General features: G+C 48.1%; 1 long non-coding RNA gene across 2 annotated transcripts; it reads right to left on the bottom strand.

Annotated features, from left to right (window-relative positions):
* Positions 1–8,777: 8,777 nt before the first annotated feature.
* On the bottom strand, positions 8,778–16,551 carry LOC140524414 (uncharacterized). 2 transcript variants are annotated; one of them, XR_011973708.1, is made up of 4 exons: positions 16,428–16,535; positions 11,196–11,294; positions 10,431–10,561; positions 8,778–9,697 (listed from the first exon to the last, which is right to left on the bottom strand). It is a non-coding gene; the product is annotated as an uncharacterized lncRNA (long non-coding RNA). The 2 variants fall into 2 exon arrangements; XR_011973709.1 differs by lacking the exon at positions 11,196–11,294 and having other exon boundaries at positions 16,428–16,551.
* Between the last annotated feature and the right edge of the window lie 7,293 nt (positions 16,552–23,844).

Raw genomic sequence — 23,844 nt, 5'->3', positions numbered from 1 at the left:
GAGGCTGAACTACAGAGTTTAGAGCTCTGACATTCTGAGTCTCTCTTTCTCTCTCTCTCTCTAAATATATAAACACGTGTGCATCTAAATACTCCATCTTGTATGCTGTTTAAAGGTTTTGAAGCACATGACCTCTTACAAACTCAGGAAGCAGTGTACTCACACCCATTGTACAGATGAAGCAGCTGAGACTGGGAGAACTAGAGACTTAACACATTGCACAGTGAGTAGGTAAGAAATTTGATGATAGTCTGCTCCCAGGTATGATTGGCTGATCTCTGACCCTAACAGCTGCATGGGACCTCACGCATGATCTAATTTAGAAAGTCCAAGGTGCCCCACTGCATCCCCCACTGTTGCCAGTCTCCTTAACTTACACCTTGCCACTGGACTTCCCTGACTCTCTGGGAGAGAGTGAGGCCGATGACTTTTCACAGGCCCGCCTCACTTACCTTCACTTATCCAGGAACCACACAGGATCCCTGCCAGGCCCCTAACCCAGGTGAGCTGCATCAGTGATCTTCTCCTCACTTTTAAAGTCCTACCAACCAAACCATACAAAATGTCTCTGGCCAGGGAGAGTTCAAGGCAGACCTTCCATCAGCTCTTTAACACAAATTCATTTGCCTGCCCAGAGACCCAGGAGACCTTTGCTGAGAGAGGGGGGTGGGGCAGGAGTAGAAGGGGCCTCTCCATCCAGGACAGTCCTATAGGGGTAGCTAAGTGGTGCAGTGGATAGAGCACCAGTGCAGGAGTCAGGAGGACCTGAGTTCAAATCTCACCTCAGACACTTGACATTCACTAGCTGTGTGACCTTGGACAAGTCACTTAACCCCAGTTGCCTCATCCTTGGTCATCTCCAGTCATCCTGATGAATATCTGGTCACTGGATTCAGATGGCTCTGGAGGAGAAGTGAGGCTGGTGACCTGCACAGCCCTCCCTCACTCAAAACAAAGTCAAGTGCAAGTCATGTCATCATTTCTCTGATGGCTTGGTCTTCTTAGGTAACAAAGGACAAACACACACATTTGAGCTAATTATCCTCATTAACTAGGGGCCAGATTCAACCAATCCTACCTTCTAAGGCACCCGACAGGTGCTGTCAGCACCCTTTAAATACCAGCCCTTGGGGTCAAGGTCTGACCACCAATTTACCAGCTCAAATTCAATGAGTATTGATTACACACCTCTTGTGTACCAGGTGAGGTGCCACAGTGGAGCAGAGGACAGAGTTAGGAAGACCTCACCATTAGACCCCAGGCAAGTCACTTGGATCCTTTGGGGGCTTTGGTTTCCGCATTTTTAAAAAGTCAGTGGCTTCCCTCTTAATTATTCCCTGTTTACATAGCTTGCCTTGGGCTGCTGGATGTTGCAGTGTTGGGTCTGGAGTCAGGAAGATGAGTCTTCTTAAAAGTCAAATCCAGCCTCAGACACTTATGTGCTATGTGATCCTAGGCAAGTCACTTCAACCTGTTTGACTCCATTTCCTCATCTATAAAATGATCTGGAGAAGGAATGGCAAACCACATCAGTATCTTTGCCAAGAAAACCCCAAACTGGGTCAAGGAGAGTCGGACACGGTCAATAACAACCAATCGACAATAAAAATGGCTTGTTTGTCTGCTTGTTATTACCTTCATTCAAGGTAAGCGTACTTGAGGACAGGGCTGTCTTGTCCCTTTTTATATCCCCAGTGCTTAGCATGGTGCCTTGAACGTAGTAATAATAAATGTTTACTGATTGACTTGGGTAGCTGGCCTCTGAGATCCCTTCCAGCTCCACATGAATGCCTCAGTTTCCTCCAGGCAACTCTAATGTTGTAAATCACAGAGGTGCTTCTATAGTGAATCTATTGAGAGGTTTCCCCACTGAGAATCACCTCTATCAATGAAATCATACTGGTTTAAAAAAATGTGCCAGGTGCTAGAAATACAAAGACAAAACAATACAAAAAAACGCCAGACCCTTTCTAGGGGAGTTTAAGTCCTACCATGGGGGCTTTGACTCCCTCCTGAGGAGAGGCTGGAAGCCTGGGGTGGCCTGAGCTTTTCTCCCCAGTTTGGTCTACCCTGATCTGTATCCCAGGCTCTGCCCTTATCAATCTATCAATCAGCAAACATTCGTACAGGACCTACCGTGTACCAGGAACTGTGCTGAGAGCTAGGGACAGGAAAACAAAATCCAAAAAATAAAAGTGGTCCCTGGCCTCCCTCTATGAGGGAGAGTATGTGTATATACATATGTATGTGTATAACAACATATATACATATGAATGTGTACAAGAGATCCTAGAAAACTGGAGGCAGGGGACAGTGCTCACGGCCTTTTCGGGGTAGCCTTGCAAATGGGCCTGTGATCCAGTAGCCTGAGATCCTGGAATGTGCGGCCTCCCAGAGGCCCGGGCAGGAAGAGCTGTCCTGGAGCATTTACTGTGATGGCTCTCAATAACAACCTGCCTGAGTTGGTTCAGAGCCACTTCGATCCCCGCTATTGACACACCCAACTCCCTTATTCCATTGGCAAATATTTTGCCAGGAGAGACACAGGCCTAATTGGCTGGCAGAGCCCTGGTTCTCTGCCCCTCTTCCTTCACAGACAAGCCCCTGTTTGTCCTGCCCCACTACCAAGGAGGCTGGGTGGGGAACCTTTCTCCTTTCACAGGCTCTAACACTTTGCAATTGGCAGAATCTGCACAGAAGAAACGAAAGAGTTTTTTAGCCGACTTCTCCATCTGGCCCAGGCCTGGCCCTGGGGAGAGTTGAGGAGGTGACAGAATGTCTGTGATAGAAGCATCTGGGAAAAGATTTTGGGGAACAGGGCAATATCTAGGAATAATGAGATCTTTCCCTTGACCAGTGATGGGATGAGAGCCTAGCTCTGGAGCTGGCAGGGACCTCAACAGCTGCCCAGTCCCCAACCCCCCTCAGCAAATAGATGAAAAAATTCAGGGAAAGTGATTTTCTCAAGGTCACAAGGTACTAAATGGCAGAGTTGAGATCAGAACCCAGACCCTGTCACCATAAACCTAATTAGCACTTTTTCAATTGCTCTATAAGGAAAGGGGAAAAGAAAGGGAAGGAGAAAGGGAAAGGGAAAAGGAAAAGGGGAAAAGAAAGCGTAGGGGAAGGGGAAGAAGGAAAGGGGAAGAAGCATCTACATAGCAGCTACTATGTGCCTGACACTGTGCTAAGTCCTGTACAAACATTACTTCACTTGATGAGCAGGACGGCCCCTATCCTAACAGCCAAACTGAACACAATCAGGCAATTCCTGTTGAAGATGTATAGAAAGGAACTGCCCAACTTTTTGCCAGAATAAGTGAGCTTATTTCCAGTTCCTTCACCTGTCATTCAAGACTCTGGTCTCCCTCCTGCACCCTATAGCCCGTCCCCTCAGCCTCTTCCCTCCTGTCTCCACCTGGTGGAATCCTCTTCCTCCCAGCCTAGGTACCACCCACATGACAGATCCATCTCTCCTCAAATGTTCCCAGAACTGGTGCCTCTCTTTTGTCCCCATCCATACTACTCAAATAAGCATCACACTTACTCTGTACATGTCGGATGTCAGCTAGTAGACCACAGGAGTCAGTTCCTTGAGGGCAGGGGCTGGCCATTTTTCACCTTTATATCCCCAAGCCTAGGCTGTTTACCTAGTAAGCACTTAATAAATGTTTATTGAACTGAATTCACCAAAGCTTTGTGATTTTTAGGCTGAGCTAGAGGAAGGTGTGACTAACTAACTGAAGTTAACCACTCTCCTGGAGGTCACTATTCAAGGTCATTGACATATTGAGCTTGGAGTCCACTAAGAACTCTAGATCCTTTCCAGAATAACTTCTCTCTAGCCACTTCTCCCTGATGTGGCAGAGCTGACCCAAGTACAAGTACATAGCTTGGTGGACTGCAATTGTGTGACCTTGGGTAAGTCACTTAAAATCCCTTTCCTCATTTGTAAAAGAGGATGAGATTCAAACACCTCTGAGGTTCCTTCAACTCTATCTATGATCCTCTATAGGTCTTCATTTCTCCCAATTCAATTCAATCTTATGTTTAAGCTGTTTAGCTCTCACTGGACTCTGTTATTTAACATGCTCACGATCCCTCTCAGTTTTATGACATCTGCAAATTTGAAAAACATGTCTTGACCTTTATTGAAATCACTGATTCTAAGCACAGAGCCCTGTGGCACTCCACTAGACTCTAGTGCCTTGATGGTATCGAACCATCAATTACTATTCTTTTAGGTCTAACTGTGGTGTCGTCTAGCTTGCTTCTCTCCCTCATGTTCACAAGAAGAGTGAAAATTCCTCTCATCATGTTAAGTGAGTGCAGGCCACTGTATCCAGGTAGCTCTACTTTGCTTCCTAGATATACCACCTCCCCCTAACTACATCTCCTGCCTCTCCTTACACACGTGCACACACGCACACACACACATGCACACCTGGAACCATAATCTCAAATCAACACTGGCCATTGATTCTGAAAAGGGAAGGCCAATGTCCTTTCCAAAGGTTCCACCCACCAAGCAGGATACTTTACAAACCAAAATACCTCCAACCACCTATATCTCTTTCCCTATTAAAATATAATTTTCCTGAGGATAGGAACTGTCTTTACTTTTACATTTGCATGCCCAGTATTGAACACCTTGCTTGGTCCACAGTAAGGACTTGATGATTTTTTCATTCATTCAAATCTAATTTTTCCTCATCCCAGGACACAGAGAAGATCAGTGGTAAGAACACTGGTTTGAGGAAGTCAGAGGTCCTGAGTTAGAATTCCATCTCTGACTTTTACTGTCTCTGTGGTCATGGGAACGTCCCTGCTCTAAAGAGGCCTTCCTGAATCTGTGGCCTATGTTGGCCTGTGCATCTAGTGTGGGCTTGATGCTATGAGCTGGGCTCAGCTAGCTGCAAAGCCTGTGACTGCCCCAGTATTACCCCCAGGACCTCTGAGTGTTTAGGATCCCACAGGGTCCTTGGGACTGGCTGACCTTGCTTTGTGCATCACCACTTGCTTGGAGGCAAACATTCTCTCTGCTTTCATAACTGTGCTGGGAGGCTCAGGGCTGGGCAGACTTAACCCTGGCTGGTGAGTCAGTCTCTCAGTAAACAACATTTTATTGGGTACTCACTGTGCTGAGCACCAATGTCGGTACTAGGCACTCTGGGGGGATCCGAGAGGAGACAGCATTCCTGAGCATGACCGAATAGGGATGAAAACTCAGGAAGAGTCCTGTTAGAGCTGACAAACATGGATGTGTTTATGTACACAGCATAAACTGGGTAGGAGAACCAAGTAGTGGAGGGCTGGGAGAGTCCTGAGGGGAACCATGAAGGAGAATGGCCTGGAAAAGGCTTTTACATTCATACAGTCATAGAAAGTAGAGCTGGGAGGGGCCCTAGAACAGGGAATGTCAAGACTGGGATAAGCCTTAGAGACCATCTAATTGGGACACCCCACCTCCATCCCTTATTTTACAAACAGGAAAACTGAGGCCCAGAGAGAAGTGACTTGTCCAGCGGGATCAGGCAGGAAGGCAGTGGCAGAGTTTCCAGACTCCTCACCCAATTCTCTTTTTACCCTACCACAAATAGAGACTCAAAGGTCTCTGATGGAAGACAGACTGGTAAACCGAGGCTGGAGAGGTTCTGGCAGCCTGTTCCAGACCTCTCATCCTCTGCCTGCCAAAGGGCTAAACCAGAGGGCCAACCCTGAGGTGTAGAGTGATACTTGTCCAAGTTGCAGGAGCCTTGGAGATACAGAATCCTGGGATTGCAGATTGAAAACCTGAAGGTACCTTCGAGACCAGCCCCCAAAACCAAAACTCTGACAGATAAGCAGCAGAGACAGGGTTTTGAACGCAGACCCTCAAACTCCAAATTCTGCTCCTCTTTGACCTCTGTGCCTCCTTAGGCCCAACACTATCCTCTTAGAGAGGGTGAAACTTGGGCCCAGAGAGCGGTAGCTAGTTGGACATGGCCATAGGAGGAATTAATGACATTGATTCTTTGTTGGTATACCCGGGAAATAGCCCCTCTGACACGGGATGGGAGAAGGGAGCCTGAGCCCCCTCCTGCCCATCCCTCCACCAAGCCATGCTATGTTTCCACTCAGGCTCTGTTCTCTGCTAAGTGAACATTAGCCCCAGGTCACTTTGCCAAGGAAATGTGTTACAACCGCTGTCTCCTCCCTTTCGCTGTCCAATAAGCTTTTAAATCCATTACCTCCCCCCTGGTGCAGCTTGCAGGAGTGGAGTGGAGAGAGGCCTGGTCAGCAAGTCAGGGAAGGAAATGGGGTGGGGTGAGAAGGGGATGGTGGACAGAGAGAACAATGATCCTTTTCTTTGCAGTGGGGCAAAGATGAAGAAACTGAGTCCCATTTGCTCTGGATCACAGCTAGTGAGCATCCTGGGTAGGATTCAAACTCCTGTCTTCCTGACTCCATGTCCAGCTTTATCTCGTTAACATCTCGTTACTGCTGTGTTCTAAGATCCTTTCCACTTGTGAATTCCATGTTCTGGACTCTGAGATCTCCAGTTCTCCACAGCCTCTACCAGCCCTGACATTTTCTTTTCTAAGCACTCTCCCAGGTGTGAAAGCTTCCTGACATTGTCCCATGGTTCCCGGCCTCACTTCCCTTTCCTTCCTTGCCCTTCCACACCTTGGTAACACAGACCAAGCATTGCTCCTTAGGGATAGGCCTGCCTCCTCGAAGCAGGTTGGTCAGACTCCTTTCACCTCACCCACTCCCTGCCAGGCCTCTCAGGCTTCAGTGACCTCTGAGTCAAGAAAGACATGACAGTATCAGTAGGAGGCCCCCAGTGGAGGACTCCCCACCACCACCACCTTCATCACCTCGGCAGGATCCTTGGTGAGAGGATGAGACGGGGCCAGAGCCACTGCCAGCAGGAGGGCCCAGCAGGTCTGGCAGCCTTGCCCCTCCTGTTGCAGCCCAGGGCAGCTGGAAGTCAGCCCAGCCCTCCACCTGGCTGGCCTTGCCTTTGTGGAGAGGCCTCCCTCTGATCCATCTCTTTTGACAGAAACAGCTGGGCTGGGCTGGCTCTCCCTACACTGCCCCCAGGCATGGAGAGACCAGGACTCCAGCTTTTGAAAGGAAAGAGGATTGTTTATTTTTTTTTGGGGGGGGGGGGTAGCTTTTATTGAATTCCAACCTGTTTTCCCTCCTCCAGGCAGGGCCTCAGTCTTTCTCCTTTCTCCTTCCCTTTTCCTTTCATCCCTGGCAGTGGCTCTGGTCCCTAAGCTCCAGCCTCTGGAGGTTCCTTTCTTCAGCTTGCATGCTGCCCCCTCTCCTCTGCTTTAGGATAATAACGCACACAAGAAGAAATAAAGAAAGAACCGATCCTCCCACTGGCACTGGCTGGCAACCTCACCAGGATGGTGACTGCTGTTTGCCATTTCCAGCTGAGATCATGGTCTCCATCAATCCCCCGCCTGTTTCAGGCTCATTTCATCGTGACCTGGCAAGCCCCCACACCTCAAACCTCCCCCTATCTCTAGGTATATTTAGAAATAAACTCCGGGTTCACTCCCTGATGATCCTCCAATATGGGCTGGGGGCCCTGAGGCCCAGTGACTACTTGAAAGGGGTGTGGGTGTGTGTAAGGGCAAGGGGAGCTCTCAACAAATGCCAGCTGGGTGTTTGTTTGGTGGCTTTGGAGGTTGGCCTTTGTCTCGGTGAAGGACAGAGCCAACATTTGGCCATTTTCCTATGGGGGAAGGAGCCAAATTTGAATGCATCTTCCTTCTTACTTGGGTATTAATGCAAAGGACAGAGATGAGGGACAGGTCTGAGCTGGGTGCTCAGATAGGAGCTTCTGGGCCTCGCCTCAGAGACTGGCTTCGTCATGGGCAGCCCCTGTCATTATCTGAGCAGCTCAGAGGAGAACCCCAGTTCTCTCTGACCGTGTAGCCTTTCAAGAAATCCCCCATCTCCAGGGAAATCACAGTCAAGGTAACCAGCCCCAGAAAGAGACTTATTTGGGAAAGTTCTGGGACCACAATACCAGCTCACAGGAGTCACACAGACAGGGCATGGTAGTCCTGCATGGCAGGCCAGGGACACTGCAGCTCACAGGGGCCTGGAGCAGGCCAGCCTGGGTCCTCAAAAGTGTTCGAGCCAATACTGAACCTGACCCCCTACCGAGGGAGAAAGAAAAGGGTGGAACAGGCCACCTGCACTGGCACTCGTCTTTTCAAGGAGTCTTATAGGCCACTGCCTAAATGGAGAACACAAAGCATTAAGTAAGTGCCTACTGTGTGCCAGGCCTCATGCTAAGTGCTGAACATACAAATATAGGCAGAATGAAATACAGAGTCCCTAGCAGTGCTGGGACCCAGGTCAATGTCATAAAAAAAAATGAAGCTCCTCTTAATCATCTGCTTCCTAAAATTTCAATTGTGACCTTACGATACAAGGGTCACAGCCTGGACAGTGGAGAAAGAGAAGACCCAGAGGTTTCACCAAATCCTTGGGACCCTCAGGCAGCAGGTCAAGAAGTTCAGCCAGGGCCTGGCTTGGTGGGGCTGGGAGGAAGGAATCCTGCTCTCTGCTGCCTATCTACTTTAGCCAATATTTCTTCATAAGTAGGTGCTAAGCTCAATTATTTCTGCTGGCCAAAGGAGTGTCAGCCCTTAGCCTGTACCTGGGACAAAGTTCTGGTTGTCTCATTCTAACCATGGCTCTGATCAGCAGCAGCTGATAAAAACCCATCCTGTGATGAATGGTGCAGAGTAAAGCAGATGGGAATGATGTGTTGGTTGGTTTTGCTTTATTGTTTTCCTTTGTTAGAGAGGGTAATATTGAGGAGGGAGGGACAGACAGACAGGGAAGAGAGAGAGAGAGAGAGAGAGAGAGGGAGGGAAGGAGGGAGGGAGGGAGGGAGGGAGGGAGAGAGAGAGAGAGAGAGAGAGAGAGAGCGCTAGCCACAAGAACAAGATTAATCTAACTCTGGACAGCTCCTCCAATATCTTCAGACAGCCATAGACTAACTTAACTAACTATTCTCTTCCCCAGCCCTGTCCCTTCAGGAAGATCTGAGTTCAAATCCTTCCTGAGTCCAAGTTCAGTTCTAGCTGGGAAGGTTGGGAGAGTCCTGTTCTTAGCCTCAGCTAAGTCAAGGGTAAAGGGGAGGGAGGTGGTGGTCCACTAGAGCTAGGAGTTGGAAATCATCATAGACAGAAGTAATCTAGGAATCACATCATTGAGGATAATCAGGTGGTCAAGGGGGCCTTAAGTCCCAAGAGAATCAGTGGAAGAGCTTTGTCCTGGCTGGCTCCTTGGGGCAGAATTGGGAGTGGGGGCTGGAAGTAAGGAAGGGATGGATTTGAGCTTGGCATAAGGAGAAACTTATAGCAATCAGATAAGAGCAACAGGAAACCTATTGAGGTACTGGCTCCCTCCCCTTGAAGCAGAGATTGGGTAACCACTTGTTGGGCGATGGTAGAAGATCCTTCTTCAGGGACAGGTGGCAGTGAATGCCAGCTCTGGACTCCTGTGGTTCTGTGCAGAGGACTCCACCTTGGGGACTCCGTAGAGGGAAGACCTCCTGAAATCATTCCCCCATCCCTTGGGGGTCTGTGGATCCCAGAGTAAGGAAGTCCACTCTGAGAAGTCAACATTGGTACAGAGAGTTTCCTCTTGGGCAGTTCCTACCCCAGTGAAACCACAATCCCTGTCCAAAATGAAATGAAAAAGAAAAATTATACTTGTGGTACCAACATCCCACGGTTGCTGTAAGACTCAAATGAGATAATTAAAGTGGTTTGCAAATCTTCCAGGACTCCATAATTATTACTATTATTGGTGTTGTTAATGCCAACAGCAGGAGGAAGATTCAGCATTTGTCAATATAAGGAGGCTGAGACCCAAACAACTCCAAGTTAATCAATTTATTCTGAAGCCAGAAGGAAGCTTCCCCTCATGCCAGTGGGCAGCTCCATCATGAGGCAGTTAATGAAGGGTTTAATCTATAACAAAGCCCCGATGAGGTTCAGTCTCCCAGACAATAGCAGGTCAGAATCAAAGGACAAGGCTGGCTGAGCAACCTCACCCATGGGGCATTGGGCTTCAATAGGGCTCTGAGGCAACAATTCAACATGGTGGATGAAAAAGTCACTCTCTCCTAAAACTGTTCTGCCTTCAAAGGGCGCCTGGGCAGAGTATATCTGAGCACTGTTCTGGATGCTACTTTTTAGAAAGATGGAGAGAATCCAGATGAGGATGGTCAGGATGGTGGAAGCTGATCTAGGAGTGTTTAACCCGCAGAAAATTTGAGGAAGATGTGATCTCTGTTCTCAAATTTTTGAACAACTGTCAAGAAGGCGTCACAGAACTTATAGATCTTACAATCTGAGTACCTCATTTTATAGCTGAGTAAACAGGGCTAGAGAGGTTAAGTAGCTCACCCAGGGTCACCTAGCTCTTAAGTGCCAGAGACAAGATTTGAACCCAGCTCCGATGACTTCAAAGTCCAGGCTCTCTCTTGATCTGCTTGTTCCCCAAGAGCAGAATGTAAAGCAATGGTTTTTCCCCAAAGCTGCAAAGAGGAAGATTTAGGACCAATGTAAGCAAAACTGTTCTAACAATTATATCAGGAGTTCTTTTTAAGAAATTTAATAAAATTATTTTCATTTCCAAATTCTCTCCCTTCCCAAACCTTCCTCTTCCATTGAGAAGGCAAGAAATATGTTACCTGTTATACATATGAAGTTGTGAGAAAATCAGGGATTCTTAAGCCTTTTGGTGTCATGGACCCCTTTGGCATCCTAGGATCCCTCCTCAGAATATGTTGTAAAATACATAGGACTACAAAGGAAACTGCCTTAAAGATAGAACTTTTATTTAGAGGCTGCTAGGTGCCACAGTGGATAGAGCACTGGACCTGAAGTCAGGAAGACCTGAGTTCAAACCTGGTCTCAGATATTTACGAAGTCACTTGGCTGCTGATTGCTTCAGTTTCCTCAACTGTAAAATGGAGATACCTATCTTATAGGGTCATTGTGAGACTCAAATGGTATACTATTTATAGAGTGCTCACCATAATGCCTGAATCATATAGTAGGTGCTCTATAAATAATTGGGGGCTGATGGTTGGCATAATGGACAGAGTACTGAGCCTGGAGTCAGGAAAATTCCACTTTTTAAGTTCAAATCCAACCTCAGACACTTACTAGCTTTGTGACCCTGGGCAAGTCACTTCACCCTGTTTGCCTCAGTTTCTTCATCTGCAAATGAGCTGGAGAAGGAAATGGCCAACTATTCCAGTATCTCTGACAAGAAAATCCCAAATGGAGTCAGGAAGATTCAGGCATGATTGAAAATGACAGAACAACAAAATAAATAAGGATTCCCTCACTCCCCTTTATATCTAAGCTGGAAGACTCCCTCCATCCCCAAATCCACTGAGCACCCATGCACTCCAGGTGAAGAAACCCTGAATTAGAGCTAGACCAAAGTTAAATGGGCAGCCCAGGGAGGTAGTGAGCTCCCTATCCCAGCAGAAGCCAGAGTTGGCGGAGAGGGGCATCCTGTTCAAGTGCCAGTCCCTTCCAACACTGAGATTCTGTGATTAAGGGATGTTCTCATCTGTCCCCTGTGCTGGAAGCCTCTCTTTCTTCATGTCTACTGCTAGGCTTCCTTCATTTCTTTTTAAGTCCCACATCAAACCTCATCTTTCTCAAAGAAGCTGCTGTCCTTCATTTCAGCATCTCTCTGAGGTTTTCCCCAGTTTGCCTTGTGTATACTCTGCTTTGGGGGGCAGCTAGGTGGTGCAGTGGATAGAGCAGCAGTTCAGGAGTCAGGAGGACCTGAGTTCAAATATTACCTCAGACACTTGACACTCACTAGCTGTGTGACCTTGGGCAAGTCACTTGATCCCAATTGCCTCATCCTGGGTCATCTCCAGTCATCCTGACGAATATCTGGTCACTGGATTCAGATGGCTCTGGAGGAGAAGTGAGGCTGGTGACCTGCACAACCCTCCCTCACTCAAAACAAAGTCAAGTGCAAGTCACGTCATTATTTCTCTGATGGCATGGTGTTCTTCAGCAACAAAGGGTGAATACACTCTGCTTTGGACATAGTCATTTGTAGATTGCCTCCCCGATTAGACCATCAGTTCACTGAGGGTAGGCACTGTTTTTGCTTAGCACAAGTGGCTGACACATACTAGGCTCTTGATAAATGCTTGTCGACTGATGGTCCTTGGTGTATTCCAGCTGCCCTTCTGAAATGCTGGGCAATTTGGGAGCAATTCCCTACCTTCCTAGCCTTTGCTAAAGCTGTTCCCTACCCCTAAAATGCTCTCTCTTCTACTTTTCCTCAGCTGAATTCCTACTTATCCTTTAAAGCCCAAGTAAAATCCATCTTCTCTTAGGGAGTCTTCCCTGATTCCCTTGGGTCAATAAAAATGCACCTCTCTCCCCCTCCCCCTTCCCCCTCCCTCTCCCAATCCCATCCCACTTAGGGCTCTGCTCACTTCTCTAATGCCCTAAGTACGTACTCATGCAATAATCATTGCTGCCACTTAGGGTTTGCAAAGCACTTTACAAACAAACCTGTGTTCTCACAACAAGCAGAGGACATAAGTGCTACAGACATCCTCCTTATCATCTTACAGAGGGGGAAGTGTAGGTTCTGAGAGGTTAATAGACCTGCCCTGTGACTACACACGCACCTGGTGTCAGAGTCAGAACCTGTGTACTGGTCCCCCACAGGAGAATGGAATCCCCCTGAGGATAGGAACTGTATCTCTAGTGCTTGGCACACAGTAAACATTTTATTAAATACTTGTGTTGAATTGAATTCCTGACTCCAACCACGTTTGCTGACAGACCACAGAGGGGTAGAAGAGGGAGGGGGAGAATGTGGGCAGGTGGGGTCAGAGTCAGAGCCAGAATACCCAAGGTTCCCCTGAAGCTCTCAGGACCTATGGACAATAGCAGGAAAGAGGCTGGGCTCTGGGCCCTGGGCTCTGGGCTGGCCTCCAGCTTAAGAGAACCTGGACAGGATGTGTGAATGCATGGCTGCCAGGTTCTGTTGGGGATGGAAGAGACAAAACTGTAGTCTGAAGTGTCTGCACCATTTACCCTCCACCCCTGCACTGAGCAGGCATGTGGCATGCACGCATGCACACACACACACATACACACACACACACACACACACACACCTCCTCAAAAATGCTGAGTCCCGTGGTAGGAGGAGAAGGGGGAAGATGACTCCAAATTAAACAGAAACAGAATGTCAGATCTGGGAGGGACCTGAGAACACAGAGGGTTATGGCTAGAAGGGATCTTAGAACATGAATTGTCCTAGCTGAAAGGGGTCTTAGAACATCAAATGGTAGAGCTGGGAGGTACCTTAGGGACCATCTAGTCCAGGGGTGGGGAACCTTCTGATATTGTCTGATCTCATCTAGTCTAATTTGACTTTATAGAAGAAGGGAAGGATGAAGAGAGGGGCAGGTTCCTCTGATGTCTGATCTAATAACTAGAATTAGAATTTAGGCATCCCAGCTCCCAGGTCATACATAGCCTGGTCTTTAGGGAGGGGGAAGGAGAGGTACTTTTCCCCCTCTCTCCAGGAAGGAGCAGGCCAGCTCAGTGACTCAGTGGTGTGATAGGACACAATCTGGTAGAAGGACTTTGATGATGAAATGAGACAGATGCACATTTTCTGGGTCCAGTTAGCTAGGATTTTTTGCTAACTCCCTTGGGGACAGCCCTTTTTAAAATTCAAAAGTTCTTTTGGGGGAAAATAGGTGGATAGCCACTGGACCTATCTAGTTCAAAAGGGACAATTACAGGAAAAATTCCCATGGAAGAAAATTAATACTCAGACATTGAGCTATGTTGAGAAAAATCCCATGGTCACAGCAGACTGAAAAATAACATTTTTGTTACTTTCTGTTTATTTTTATTTTTATTTTTACTTTTGTTACTTTCCATAAGGCATTTTGTTACTTTTCATAAGGCAGAACATTGTGATGGCTGTGGCTTGAATGTTAAGCATGAGATAGTGTCTTGGGTGGAGTTTCCCCAAATTAGAACTGAGGGGTGGGGCTTCTGCTGGTGGGTCTAGAGAACGGATGACCCAGTCTGGAATCCTGGTCTGAGCTCACTGTGGAGGCAGAAGTGCTTGGGAACAGGGGACTAGCTTTGACCACTCAGTCACCTGTTCCAGGTAAGCTCAGACCCTTGGGTGATTAACTTCCTTGAGGCTGTCTGCAGTAGCTACACCTGAAACCCATTAGTTATTTTCCCGCTGTGAGATTTTAAGGAAGGAACTAAATGAATGGTGTGTGTGTTCTTTGTTGCAGAAGACCATGTCATCAGAGAAATAATGACATGACTTGCACTTGACTTTGTTTTGAGGGAGGGAGGGCTGTGCAGGTCACCAGCCTCACTTCTCCTCCAGAGCCATCTGAATCCAATGACCAGATATTCATCAGGAAGACTGGAGATGACCCAGGATGAGGCAACTAGGGTTAAGCGACTTGCCCAAGGTCACACAGCTAGTGAGTGTCAAGTGTCTGAGGTGAGATTTGAACTCAGGTCCTCCTGACTCCTGCACTGGTGCTCTATCCACTGCACCACCTAGCTGCCCCTAAATGAGTGGTAGGGCAAGAGAAGAGATGATGAGGGGCAAGGGGACCCAGCTGAAGTCACAGAGGCAAGGAAGACTTGAAAAGTTCTAAAAGAGGTGGACAAGGTCTAAGAGTCCGGGGGCACCGGGGCCATTTTGAGCAACCGGCTGCTGGAAAGGAAGAAGAAACTGAATCTTGGCTCTCCCAGGCTCTCTGGGACTGGGGCTCCATTAGGCACGTGTAGGATCAATAAATGGTGAGAGGAAAAGCAGCAACGTGGGTCAATTGGGTTGGAGCCAGCACCATCATGGGCAGGGAAAGGGCAGCTAATGGCCCATTCCAGGATCATAGATTCAGAGCAAGAGCAACTTTGGGGGATGGCTCATTTTGCAAGGTGAAGGAAAAACCACCTAGGTATTACTAAATAGGACTGAATTTCTAAACTCAATCCTGAACCCTCAGTCCACTGTCTCTGTCCCTACTGAACCAAGTCCAAATCCCTTATTAGTCTTTATCAGGTCCTGGTCTGCTTCCCTGCCCAGGCAGGACAGATACTACTCATCATCTCCCAAGGGAAATTATCTTGTGGGGACCTCCAAATTGACCACACCCTTTCTACACATGGGCATGGCCACCCTGTGGCACTGTTTGTTTAGAAAGATGAACGGGCTAGCCGGGTGTGGACTGGGTGACATCAGAGAAGATTTCTGGGAACAGCCCTCAGAATGGCTCTTCTCATGCCCAGGTAAGGGAAGTCAGAGGGCAGGGCGTGGCCAGCTTCCTTTGGGGACCTGGTCCACCTGCTCCAGAGGAGAAATGATCCCCTTTTCCCCCACCCAGAAGTGAGGAGCTGTTTACTTGCTCATTGTGTCAGACCCATTTTGCAAAAGTGGAAAGCTAAGGTGCTGTGTGGAAAAGGGAGTTACCTGGCCCTTTGGGGATGGGACTAATAATAAATACCACAATTATATATAGCGCCTTTCTTCCAGCGAGCTCAGATAAGCTCCATGATCTCATTTGTCCTCACTACCTCCCAAAGAGGTGGTGGTGCTGGTGATGGCAGTGGGAGGGGGGAGTCACGGGGGAAGGAACTGGGCTCGCCCCTTTGCAGGTGACAAAACCCTGCACTCCCATACTCCTTCATTATCCCCCCTTTCATTAGCTCTTCTCAACCCTCCAGCATCCCTTCATCATTATCTTTCTTCCTTTTCTCCCTCACTCCCTCCAGCCAGCTCCCCCTTCCCATCTTCCGTTTCCATGGACTAGGAAGCCAGTTTTTCCTGATTCTTCTCCCTTCCCCCACCTTTGTGTTTATTCTGTATGTACAGAAGGCAGAGTCACCAGAGAAGGTGCATCAGAGCCGACATAACTTGGGTTCAAATCCCACCTTTGATACATCCTGACTCTGTGACGTTGGCCAAGAGCCCTCACCTCCCGGTGTCACAGACAACTCTAAGACTAAGTCACAAGGCAGGTTCCAACTGAGATCTGCAGTGACAAATCACAGTTCCAGAACCTAACCCCATAATTATATTTGGATAGGGCATCTCCCCAAGAGAATACAAGTTTCTAGAGGTCAAGACCTGTTCCACTTGTATTCTCAGTACGAAGCCCTGGCAAATGGTAGACACTTTATAAATGTTTGTTGATTGACTGATTTGGAGTTAGTAGAAACTAGGGTTCAAACACAGCCTCTGACTCCTCCCAGCTGTGTGAGTATGAAAAAGTCCCTGGATTTCTCTGAATTTTAATCTCCTCTGTTCCTCCTTCCCAATAATAGAGTTTTAAGATGTGCAAATTCCTTTTCATACAGTACCTCATTTGATCCTCACCACGGGGAGTTACAGCTGGTCATAAATAATAAGAGGTGGGATTAGAATGCAAGTCTTCAGCTCCTGCCTCTCCACCCACCTGGAAAGGATTCAGAGCTAATGTAGGTCATGTGCTTTGTAGACATCAACTCTTAAAGTTACTGGAGGAGAGGGGCCAGACCCTCTTCCTTGACCTGCCCTCCTTTCTCTAAGGATCGTAGACTTTGAGCTGAGAAGGTTCTCAGTGTCCACCATCTAGTACAGACCCCCCTCCACTATACTGATGAGGAAACTGAGGTGTGAGGAGGCTGACTCATTCAATGTCACATGTGAGATCAAAGACCTAGAGCTGGCAGGGACCTCAGCGGTCATCTCATTTTACAGATGGAAAAGCTAAGTGACTTATCTAAGGTTACACAGTGAGTGTCAGGGACCAAATTTGAACTCAGGTCATTAGAAGAACCAGTGTTCTTTCTTACCCTGCCTTTTGTTACTCCCTCCACCCCCCAATATCCTCAAGGAGCAAACCTAGGGCTGACAGATTCCAGGACCAGATAAAGGGCTGAGCTCCTACACCTAGGAGAATGAAAATCTGGACTCGGGAATTCCATTTAGCAGCCATTCGATTAGGAGGAAAGACCTCAGCCAACATTGACTTAGCAGACAGGTGCAAGTGATGCTCTCCGCAGACACAGACAGGGCTTTGAGGGTCCAGCTGCAGAGAAGAATTCTCAGAAAAACCTGTCCTGCCTCTGAGCAACCAGCTCAAAGCACAATCTGGGAGTCTCTCCACTCCTGTGCTCAATCAAGCCTTTCTCCCTTCTCCCCTTGGGGTCCCTGGCTTATGTGGGGCCAAATAGGAAGAAAAATGCCTAGTTAGGCTTGGTCTGTGTGGACAGCCTTTCTCCTCAGCCAAATCAGTGAGATGATCTGGTCCTGCTTCCTTATGTCTCCCTTCCCCCAGCTCCCTCCCCCAACTGAGGTCTCCATTCCAGTCATTCTCCAGGAATCCAGGTGACTGACCTGCAGCCCAGGCCATTGAGCTGAGTCAGGGCTGTCCAGGTGCATTCATGCAGGGCTGGGTTTGCATAGTCCTCAGGATAGAGGGGCTGGACATTGTTTCCAGCTCCCAGTTTGGAAGTAAGGTCTGATTTCTTGTCTCAGATCCACTGCCCAGCTGGGGCACACTTGCACAAAGCCTCTCTGGGCCTCAGTTTCTTTACCTACAAAATAAGGAAACCAAAAGAACCTAGAAAGGACAGACAAAGTTAACCAGTAGATTGAATGCCAGGGTTTACAAAGCAGAAGCTGCCCTCAGAACCTGAGCTTCCAGAGATCAAAGGGGCTGCCTGTGGGGCTCTTAGAAGTTCCAGTCCCCAACAACAGGAGCTGTCTCTCAGGATCAGCAGGGCTTAACTTGGGGAGGCCACAGACTTATCCCCTTCTTCAGGCCAAGCTCTCAATGGCCAACCACCCTCAGCCCCACCATTTCCCTGGTTAGGATTTCCTTTTTGGTAGGACACTTCCAGTGAGAAGCTGTCTCTGCAAGTTCTATCTAGAGTTGTTGGGGGTCCACAGAGGAGAATTGACTTGCCCCGGGTCACACAACCAGGATGATTCAGAGGCAGGACCTGAATCCAGATCTTCCTGAGTCCCAGTTCAAGGCAGCATCCACTAGATAACATGGAAGTTTCCACCCTCCAACACACACAACAGGGACTTGGGGAGGAGAGAATGAGAAAATGAGGGACTGAGGTCAAAAAGTATGTTCAAGGATGTAGGCTGGGGGAGGAAGGGGTGAGGAGTGGAGGGGCAGAGGGAGAGGAGATGGGGAACAGGAGGGGTGAGGGGGATGGGAGCAGGAGAGTGCAAGAAGGAGAGCAGAGGGAGTGAAGACAGCCCCTGGGTTCTGAGGAGGGCAGTCAGAGACCATTTCCCAGGGAAGCAAAGGTTAACCTGCTGAGCCATCACCAAAGCTGGAGTATGTGGGATGGAGAGAGAGCTTGTGCTGTACTTTGGGGCCTCCCTCCACCTTCACTCCCCTAGGTGTTCTGGTCACACTCTATACTAGCAACTCCCCAGTTAGGGTGGGGTTTACATGAGCATAAGTACACTGAGGCAGAGTGGGAATGGGCTTCAGAGATGGGAGACCCTCTCCCTTCCCCCTCCCCCCCTCCCCCGCAGGCTTAGCCCATCCCTTCTGCCACTAGTGCTCCCTCCTGCTAGCCTGGGCCAGCACTGAACCTAAGGCTCACTCAGGGCTCTGCCACACATGTGGTAACATGTACATTCGGGCACGTGCTATCCCTCATGAGAGCACAAACACACACACATACACACAATTCTGCGGCACCACCCATTGCACGGAGCCAGGATAGGGGCTGCAGAAGCTGGTGGGAATACCAAGGGGCCCTGGGATGCTGGAGACCTCTAAGCTGAAAATCAAAGCTCAGTCCTGCCTGTCCTGGTTTAAAGAGTTTGGGACCAGTTGAATGGGCTTTAAATGGGCCATTTCCCCCCACTTTCCCAGAGGATCTTGGCCCCTGCCCTTCGTGACCTCACTACATCACAGTCCTGGAACCCCAAGGTGGGAGGTGGTTAAAGGCAGTTCTTGTCCGTGGAATTCCCAGTCTAGGAGGAAATAAGACAGATAAAGAAAATGCACATTAAAGACAGATAAAGAGATATTTGTAAGGTCTCACCCCATAAATTCCCTTGAGCTGGGTACTGGAGCAATTTATCTCAGTTTTACCGGAGGAGAAAGTGAGGCTTCAAGCCCACCCCTTTCCTCAAGGGAGACAACTTTTTCCCTCTGGCTGTTGTAAAACACTAGTGACCTAGACTTGTCCTCTAAGCTGGTGAATAAGGGAAAAACTGGGAACCTTAACCTGGATTACCCCAAGGAGACAAGGTGACCCCATCACACCCACGATCAACTCTGACGTATGGGAGAAAGATTCTAGAGGGGAGAATTGACTGGAATTGATCCAACTCAGCACAGCCCAGTTCCTAAACCACGTGCTGGTGTCCAGGGCAGGCCGACCTCTCCAACTCTTCCAAGGTTTCCGGATCTTCTCTGGTAAATACAACCTCCCCATTTCACAGAGGCCAGAACTAAGGGCCAGCGATGCAAAGAGACTTGCCCACGGTCATGCCGACTTGAGGAGCCATAGGCAGTGTTTGAGAGGACGTCCACTGAGTGACTATCATTTCCCCAGCTCCCCATGCATGGGTTCCTACCCTAGAGGAACTGTCCGAGACTCGAGACTCAGCTCGCTCAAGGATGCATGTTAACTAGGTCAATTTGAAGTGGTGTCAGGCAGGGGGATTGGGCTGGGCAGGGGCTCAAAGCGCACACAAAGAAAACAGAAGAGGCGACCAGCTTGGCAGCGGCGTGCTAGGGGCTTGGAACGAAACCACAGATGGTTTCATCCTATCAAAAGAGTGTTAGAAGCTGAGCAGATTCAGGGGAAGGAGGGGGGGAATCTTTGCTCAGGAGGGCTCAGTTCCCATCAGCCCTAGATCAAAAGCATCTGGTCAAAGAGCCTTTAAATACCTTGAAAACCAGGTGACGCTGAGTTCAATGGCCTGTGAGAAGGGATTGGGTTTCATTTGGGGAAAAAAAACCTGTCTCGAGCTAAAAAAATGATCAGTCTTTTAGTCTGGGGGATGCTGGTCCAAGTCCTGGGGAAGGAGAGGGGATGGAACCAGCAGAGAGGGGGAGAATGGGGATGGTGTCATGGTTAGGGGCAAGATTTGATAGAGGATAAAAGGCTGGAGCAGAGGGTCTGGGGAGCAGAAGGGAAAGGTTGTTTCTAGGGCCTGGTCTGGGTAGGATGCAAGAGAACACAGAAGGATGTGGGATTGTGGGGAGAAGCTGATTTGATAAGGTCCTTTCATGATCTATGAGCCTATGATGTTCTCTTAAGCTGTATGATGGTGTTACATCCCTAATGTTATAGATGTGGAAACTGAGGCAAGAGGAAGAGGAGTGACTTGCTCAAATTTGAATAGAGAATAAGTAGCAGGATGGAAATTCCAACCCAGGTCTTTTGACTTCAAATCCAGTCCTTTCTCCTATGTCATGTTACCTTCTCGATGATCCTGTTTCCTCATCTATGCAAATCAGATAGGATCTTCATATTCATCTCACAGAGCTATTGTGGAGAAAGTATTTCATAAACCCTAAATGTGCTGTAGACGCATGGGAGATGATGGTGATTCCCAAGAGCTGTAGCTCCTGGTTAGGACCTGCAGGGAGATGCTCCTAGAAAGTATACTAGGTTTGGGATCAGAAGACCTGGTCACTTTCTTGCTGTGTGACCTTGGGAAGTCTCTTCAACCTTTCTGGGACTCAGTTTCTTTATCTAGTCATTGATGGAGTTGGACTAGACAAGAGTCAGAGGTCTTGTGTTCAAATCTCACCTTTCTGGTGTACTACCCTGTGACCTTTGAAGAAGTTACTGAACCTTCCTGGGCCTCAGTTTTCTCATCTGTGGAACGAGGGTATTGGATTTGATGACCCCTGAGCTCCTTTTCAGGTCAACATCTATGGTCCTACCTTGTCAATGACTGTAATGCGAATGAATGACTCTGAGAGTTGGCAGACAGAAGAAGTCATGGGGGCTGAGAGACTGACCAGGGAATACAATGATACTGGAGACAAGTGGATCAGACAATTGAGTATGGCTGGAACCATTAGAGTAGAAGGAGGGACTGAAGTCCTTGGCCTCTTAAAAAACTCCTTGACCTGGAAATTGAAAAGAGAAGAAGGGATAAGAAAAGGGGAATTAAAGAAGGGAGGAGAACAAGGAAAAGAGAGAAAAAAGAAGGGAAGAGAATAGGTAAAAGAGAGAGAAGGGAGGAGACCAGAGAAAAGAGAGGCCCAGAGGCTTGGACAAGTGGACAAAGAAAGTATGTTGAAGAGATAGGAGAGAACCCAACAGGTTGGTATTGACTGGGTTATGACAGGGTCTTTCTGAGGGACAGAGATTAGAAGTTTGATGAGCTGGGATGTATGCAGTGAGGAAGATTGTAATAGGGAAAAAAAGGGAATGAGGGAGGGAGGGAGACAGAGGGAAGGAGGAAGAAAATAAGGGAGCGAGGAAAAGAAAGGAAAGGGAAGGAAGGAAGGAGAGGGAAAAAATTATCTTTATTAAGCACTGACTATGTAGGAAGTACTGTCCTAAGAGCTGGTGACACAAATAGGCAAGATTGTCCCCATCTTAAGAAGCTCCTTAGTCAAGCAGAGACTGGAATTCAGGTTCTGCCCCTGGAAGAGGCAAGGTGAGATGAAGTTGAGCTCCTTCCACTGCTCTTGGTGTAATGGAAGTTCCCTGAGGGCAGGGACTTTTACCCTTGTCTTTGTATGCCTAGGAGCTCAGCACAGCTGCTTGGTATACAGTGGGTGTTTAATAAATGTTTACTAACTGATGGTTGGTGGTTTGATCCCATAACCCTGGATAAAGTCTTCCAGAGAGACTCAGTCTCTGCTTCTCTTCTCCCCCTGTCCCCCATGAGTTATCCCAGAAGCCGCCTGGGGCAATGTGCTTTCCTTCTGGGGTGGTCTTACCCTGGCAAGGGCCAAGGTGCTTGAGGAGGCTTGTTTGCTCATCTGCCCCTATGGCTAATGATGAACAATACTTAGTGAGGGACAAGACCAAGTTGCTTCCTTAGAATTTTTTTTATAGTTCAATCCTGCCCCAAGGTTGGGGGTAGGGGCAGACCCAATCAGGAGAAGCAGTGAGCCCCAAGGTCTCAAAGGCTGGCAGCAGCTGAATGAATAAGAACCCAGGAGCCCTACTTCCTAGTCTGTGGCATAGCAACCAAACCACACAGCCTCCCAGGTCCCCCATTTGGAAAGTGCAAGCCCGATTCCTGGTCCTCGGGAGAGGAAATGGCCCTCCTTCCCAGTGCCTTCTCCTCCCTGTCTCCAGAGAATGGATGACACAGATGAATCGGAAACTGTGGCACCTCAGATTGGGGTCAGGGGCCTCCCACAGGTATCTAGCATTAGTGGCTGTGTTGTGGAGACTGTTAGTAAGCTGTTGGCATCATGGGAAAGGGTCTGCCTCTAGGGGAACCCCTCTTACCCTATTAGGAATCTGGAGAAAGGGCCAGGCCAGGCATGCTCTATCTAGAAGGAAGTTGCCCATCATGAGATACTGGTAATAATGACAATCCTCATTTCCTTAGTGATGTCTCCACAACAGACCCCATGAGGCAGGTTGTTTTCTCAATTTTCAAGATGAGGGGAGAAAGTGAGGCATCTAGTGATGAAATGATTTGTTCATGGCAGATCCCGTCAGGACTCCATTCTCCGTTCTACAGGAGTTCTGTTGGACACTGATGTTTTCCTGTTATTAACAAATCAGTAAGTGTATATTCTGCATACATATATTTTATGTGTATGTATAGACATATGTCCGTAAATGAAGTGTCTTCCTGATAGATAGCATAGGGACTTTTGTTTTTGTATCCTAAGTGCTTAGAACTGTGCATGGCACCCAGTAGAGGCTTAATAGGCCAATCAACAAGCATTCATTAAACCCTTACTATGTATCAGGCACTAGGCTAGATACTGGAGATCCACAGAAAAAGTGAAAACAGGCTATGCTCTCAAGGAGACTGACTGATTTTAAAGCAAGCCTCTAGCAGAAAGGTTGGAGATTAGATGGAAGGAGGAACTTCCTTTGTGTTGGAATCTGGGAATCCAGGAATAAAAGAGGAAAGAACTTCCCTGAAACCCATGAATCCTTCCTCCATCACCCCCAGAAGTGTTAATCCAGTCTTTGCTCAGAGACCTCCACTATGGGTCAACCCACCATCTTAGGCAGCTCATTCCATTGGGGGGAATTTTCCTATCATCAAGTCTACATCCCCTTTTCTTCAGCTTCTACCCATTGACTCATGGGTAGTGCTTTTACTCTGAAATGAAAGAAACTTTACATGACATCTTGTCCTATTCCCTCATTTTACAGATGGGGAAACTAAGGTCCAGAGATGGGAAGTAGCCTACTTCAAACTGATCAGTAAATCTCTGTCCAATGGAACCCCTGAGACACAAGATCACAGACTGAGAGCTGGAGGGACCTGCAGGCTTGTTGAGTCTGGCTCTCTTTATGTTACAAATGAGGGAACTGAAGCCTAGAGAGGTTTAAGTGGTATACTTAGGGCCACAGGGCTAGAAATGGCTGAAGCCATTTCAGACCAGATCTCTTAGGTTTTCTTCTTCAGACCAGAAGAATTCAGACCAGATCTCTTAGGTTTCCTGGCTCTCAAAAAGATGGAGAGTACCTGGGGGTGGGAAGAGAGAGAAAGCAAACATCCCCTGAGATGCTGGGAGAGATCCCACATCTGCCATATTTAGCTGCTGAAGTTTTTCTGCCCCTTCAGTTGAAGGGGATCAGTTAGTTAATCAAG

Source organism: Notamacropus eugenii, chromosome 2 (assembly GCF_028372415.1).
Source record: "Notamacropus eugenii isolate mMacEug1 chromosome 2, mMacEug1.pri_v2, whole genome shotgun sequence".
NCBI classification, from domain to species: domain Eukaryota; kingdom Metazoa; phylum Chordata; class Mammalia; order Diprotodontia; family Macropodidae; genus Notamacropus; species Notamacropus eugenii.
The sequence above is the reverse complement of the archived record's forward strand: the minus strand, read 5'-3'. Positions and strand labels throughout refer to the sequence as shown.